General features: G+C 44.5%; 1 protein-coding gene across 1 annotated transcript in view; it reads left to right on the forward strand.

Moving 5' to 3' along the window:
• The window catches only part of ADPRHL1 (ADP-ribosylhydrolase like 1), a 400,125-nt gene that overhangs the window by 41,091 nt on the left and 353,175 nt on the right, over nt 1-5,859 (forward strand). The gene's annotated exons all lie outside the window — the stretch shown is intronic.

Consider the following 5,859-nt stretch of genomic DNA (forward strand, 5'->3'; position numbering starts at 1 on the left):
GCAGTGATGGTCAATTTTTCATCAGCTTCTACTAAGAAGATGCTTATGCTTTTGCAACCATGTGAAAAACTCGACTTTGCATAGATCAGGAAAGCTAATTAGCCTAAAGCATGTTTAACTGTGCTCGGGTATTTCTCAATTGCTCATTTAGGACTGCTGGTGACGAGATGCCATAGAAAAGGAAATTATTATACAAAATAATGGTATTGTAGTTACTGACAATAAAATTATTGAAAAAAATGTTGCTGAGAAATATGAAAAAATAGAAATACAATGTACCTGCTGCAGAAGCTATTCAACTGTGCATCACCATCATGCACAATGATTGCTGTGGCTTACTGGAAATTAACAGCAAAATAAATTGTACTATTTTCCTAAACTCACACGTAACTAAGATACATTTTCTTGGGTGAAAAAATAGCTAGTGTATTGCTGACACTAAGCTACACTTTCAGTGGAGAAAGGAATCAAACAGCTGGCTGAGTACATTTTTGTAACAATATGTGTACTGTGCAAACTGTGGAAGTACCAAAACGTTGAAAATAGTTTGAAAATAGTTTTCAGTGCTGTATATCCCTTCTCAGTTTGATGACTTTGTGACAGGAAAGAACAATATCAGAAAAGCCCAAAATATGAAATGAAATTTAAGTCATTTGGATTTTAATAATGCATCAGATAGAAATTTGTACATCAAATGATTGCAGGTAAATGCATGTAATGGTAATCCTGGTTTATGTTTATGGAATAGGCTATTGTTGAAGCATTTGTAATGAGAATCTTTGGAGGAGTCCTAGCTCAGCAGAAAGCCAGGAGGTTTGCCTTTGCTTGTCACAGACATGGCCAAGTGTAATATCACGGTATGTCAGCAGTGAGGGAGCACTCAGATGAAACCCTGTCCCAGCCAGCAGATCTGGGAACTGCCAGGCACGGTACCTTCACAAACTCACCAGGGACAGGAAAGAAAAAGGACGTGGGAGTAAGAGGGAGTCACCGTCCTCTGAGGAATTTCAATATTCAGTTGTAAGTGTTGCACTCGTGCCGACAGAGAAAATTAAACAACACCAGCATGGATTTCAAGTGCTTTCAGCATGCTGCCTATGACCATTCAAGTCATAGACAAACAAAAGTGTACCCTGCCTTGTTGGGTAGAAACAAAACAAAACAAAGCCATCTAGAACATACTTTGTCAGTCCAAATTGCAATCATGTTTTTTGAAGTAGTGGCCTGACCTAAGCTGGGTTCACTAAGGAGCCATCATAAACTTCTCATTTGGATCACTTAATTCCACTCCAGATGATCACTGCTCTGTGAGTTACTGACTACTTTCTTGTCTACATCCTAGGAATACTTCCTAACGTTCAAGTACGGTTTCCATACCACCTTTGACACACGCTTTTGCAGTGCTTTTCACACCAAGGGTACTGCCATGTCATTTCTCTTTCCCGCTGTTCTCAGCACTGTCTCTTACAGCCTTGAGCCCTCTTGGCTGACGCAGCTGGCGGATGGCAGCCGAGTGCAAAAACTCTTCCACAGAGATTTCCATGGGTAATGTTGATTCTCCAGGCGGCTGTGGTGCTATGCAGCGAGCGTTACAGCTCCTTTTTATAGCTGCTCATATCAGCATGCTTTGGCTCCTGGGGCCACAGTCACAGCGAGAATCATCAAAAGACTGGCCGTCCGAGACAGCACATGGGACTGACTATAGCTTGTCCTACCAGCTAGTAACCTGCATCGATGTGAAGCCGTGAAGCCTTCAGGGAAGAGAGGAGGTTATTTTTTTAGCTATGTTTCTCTCCTTGCTATACAGTCTATTCCAAAGTTCAGCGATTGCTGTTGGAACAGTTCACATGAGCAGGTTTAATCAGGCCCACAGACTAGTTATGTAAGCATGACGCAATTTTCTGGGACAGATATATGGAGCAAGTTCAGCATTTCATTACCCGTCCAGATCCTCCATCCATACGTGGGCTGAAGGTTGACAAAACTGGGTAGGCAGGTGGTTAGACATGAACCAAAGGTGTCAGGATGAATTGGCACTCCTTAACCCGGCCAGCTGGATGAGTTGTCTCATTCTGGAGCATGTTGTGCTTAGGCTGTGTACACCTCCAGTGATTAAAATCTATATATATAGCTCCATTTCTTACTGGATATTTCTATACAGACAAATATGCTTAATTTAAACATTTTTCACCAAGTAAGGAATAGCAAATTTTTGAGGAAGTTGTGGATGTCCCTTCACTGGAAGTGTTCAGTATTAGGTTGGACAGAGCTTTGACTTAATGAAAGATGTCCCTGCCCAAGGCAAGTGGATTGGAACCAGATGATCTTTAAGGTCCCTTCCAACCCAAACCATTATATGATTCTAGGATTTTATGAAGCCAAAATAGTGCAGAGCAAAGCTCCAACAAGGCAGGGTACACTTTCAATAGAATGGTTCACTAAACACAGACACAGAGATGACAAATCACATATGCTGTTGGAGTTTCACCACTTCCTTAGGATTCTAGAACATCCAGTTACTCACAAGACCTATCTTCTGGTGTGAATATGTATATTTGCTGATGGCAAAGAGAGGTAGTCACATTTTCTGGAGACTTTGCCTAAAGCTATTGCACTCTTTGTTGAATGCGGACTGCATTACTCTAATATGTTCTGCCAGCTTTGTTACTACAGAATCCTGCATTAATAGCCACAAACTTGTACTATCAATGTATTCATTAAGAACTGGCACTTTAAAATTTTATTTCAGAAACATGTTTTTTCCCAAATTCCTGCTATCAGATACTTAAGTACTGTAAAAGAACAACCTCATTCTCTGAGATGTATGTTATCCTTCATAGCCAAGGGGTAATTTTATCCCATGAAGTTTCCCTGCTGTGCTGCATGTGATATCTCATGGTGAACTGCTGATCTCCCCTCTGCACTCTTTCCAAGGGACAAGATCCTCCCCAGGCCAGGTCACCCACTTACCCATCCCTTCAGCCTGCTAACTGAGGAGACAATCCAAAATCGCTCCTTCCAAATGGATATGCAACATATGCTCCATGTGAACACACAGAACAGCATATGCTATGGGCTGAATCCCATATATGTGGTCCATTTCACAGGTCTTCAAAGCCTAAAGCTACCTGAAATTATTCCTGATAGGGCTGAAAATTTTGCTGCTGTTTTTATTTAATAACTGCTCTACAAATGCAATGGTGAAAGTGGTCCTAGCTAAAACACAGGGCATGAGCAATACAGGCAAGTAAAGCATTGAATGCCCATGAAACACTACTCGGCGGTGTTTGTCTGCCCTGCAGGGAGCAGACCTACATGCCTAGCCTTACAGGGAAGTGACTATTTTAAGGACTTACTCTGGCAAGCAGCAAGATGGGAATTTCTACCTAACACATAAACACACCACAATGTAAAAACCTCAGGAATACAGTACTGGATGGTTCTGGAGGTTTAAAGAAAAAAAAAAAAAAAATAGGAACATCATTCCCCTCGTGCCAAGTGGCAGTGAAGAACATGCTTCACTGGGTTAATTGCACTGTAACTGCCATTCTGTACTGACACAGCCACTGTCAGCAGCAAACTTTGAAGTCAGGGATAAAATGTCTCTGGTTTCCTTTCCTGCTGACAAGAACCAAGCAGATGCAGTTTTTAGATTTGAGATTTTATGTATTTTTTTTTCCTTTGGATACCTTTAAAACAGTGAGATATGATCCGTCCAGAAGAGAGCAGCATTGACACCGTACAAAGGAAAACCAATGTATTCTCTTGCCAGACAGCACACTGCTTCATATTATCATATTTGGTACGGAGAGGAAATTATTGCTATGACTTACCACTGAAATGTAGTAATTATGTCTATTAATTAACATTCTACATAGCTTCTCTATCAGGAGTTATGTGAAGTTTAATGGGTGCTTTCATGCGAAACCAGCATACATTTGAGCACACCACATAGCTTGCATCAAAGCAAAAGGAAACATACGTAATATTTAAAGTTTGCTGGCGGTAAAACGTCCCATCGTATGCACAAGCTATCCTTGATGTGCTGCAGGTGTGCCTTTAATTAATCAAAGCTACAACTTGTAGTTTGTGGGGAGTTTCTGATTGGAACCACTTCAGAAGGAAGATGTACAGCAGAGCCCAACGTTGTCAGGCGAAGCATAATTGAGCTGCCAACCGAGCCTGTGGTTTTAGGTTTTGGGGAGAAAGCAGCAGGTCTCCATGCTCTCGGTGGGACAGCATTTCTCCATCTAACCCCAGCTCCCTGTGAGCTCTCTGTGAACCAGTGACCGGTGATGGGCAGAGCTGGCTGCTGGGCAAGGCAACTGCCACAGCCCTTTGGGGGATCGTCCTCCTGCCAGAATGCTCACAGCCCCACTTCAGCGCTTTTCCCAGACTTCACGACAAGCATTCCGTTTTGCTGAGCAATCAGGAACTTTCCCATTGCTCTGATGGCAGATGAAAGAAGTACAAAGCTGTATGTTTTTCCCCATTGCTGGAGCTGAGCTGCATCCACACTGCTGTGTGGGCGAGTGCCTTTGATCCCACACAGCTTTCTTGAGGAGCGCTTTGGGAAGGAACAACTGTTGATCTCCCTCCTGAAATCCCATCTGTTGTCTTCAGCAACTATGATTCGCTGTCTGAACTAGATAATGTTTCCCTGGCAGTGGCTGTAATTTTCCGAACACTTGCTTGGTGCAAAGTCAGAACTTGATTAAATAAGGACAAGCAGGAAGATAATTTTCTCGTCTCCGCCCTGTTCTGCAGCAGTCAGACAGCACAGTGTCTGTGTGAGGTTTGGGTTTGCTCCACGCCTGGATGGCGAGGATCAGTGTGCTGATGGTAGGGGCGGGCCCAGGAAACAGGGAAGCCCTTCTGGGGATTAATATTTGTGGTATTATTATAACTTCACACGCCTTTGGCAATCTGCTCCTGTAGATGGTTAGTTTGTGGTGGAAACAAAGCCAGCAGCAGCTAAAGTTAATAGGATTTCAATGTAACAACAACGAATGATTTGGGGAACTGAAATTAAATGGAAGAGCATATTGAGGATTTGAGAAAAAAAATAGTTCGAACCAACTGAATGAATCCAAACACACAACCACTTCTCACTGGTTATGGGGAAATTCCTTTGGTCAGAATGATGGCAGTTGGAGATTTGCTCGCTGTGTTTCAGTGAGATGCTTTGCTCACACTGAGGTCTCTGACATTCGTTCAGGAGGTAACAGAAAGGGGAAATACATCCCAAATAGCATCAGAGCCACACCTGTTTGTGGCAGTTGTGTGGGATGAAGTACACCAGAGCAACAGGACTGGCTTTTAGGACTGTATCTAAAGGGCCAAATCCTGGTTTTGATAGAGGACTTGTTAGCTGGACTTTCAGCACACTGATGTGCGTTGAAATTTGGGTATGTGTACACTATCGGAGAGTGAGACTCATTTTGAGATCTTCCCAAGAGGCTCCAGAACCAGCCACCTGACTTGATGCTCAGATGCAACCATATAAATACATCCATACTTCAGAACCGACAGTCAAGTCAGAACGATACATAAAGTTAAGCACACAGGGCCAGGATTCCCACGCCAAGAGTGGACACAGCGCAGGAGCTGCGCACCCTGAAATGGCGGAGGACCGCAGCCGACCCTCCGGCTTGGAGCTGCCGCGTCTCCGCCCCGCTCGCCCCGGGGGGGGTCCCTCGAGGAGCCCGGCCGCACCGGGAGCCGCCGCTCCGACACAGAACGGGGGCGGCCGGGAAACGACACCCGCCCGCGCGGAGGCGGTTGAGGCCGCCCCGGGCGCGGAGCAGCCCTGCCCGGCCCCTGGCACACGGGAGGCGGAACCCGGCGGCCGCCCCCGCC

The sequence above is a fragment of the Tympanuchus pallidicinctus genome, unplaced genomic scaffold (assembly GCF_026119805.1).
Source record: "Tympanuchus pallidicinctus isolate F22 unplaced genomic scaffold, pur_lepc_1.0 scaffold6, whole genome shotgun sequence".
Taxonomy (NCBI): domain Eukaryota; kingdom Metazoa; phylum Chordata; class Aves; order Galliformes; family Phasianidae; genus Tympanuchus; species Tympanuchus pallidicinctus.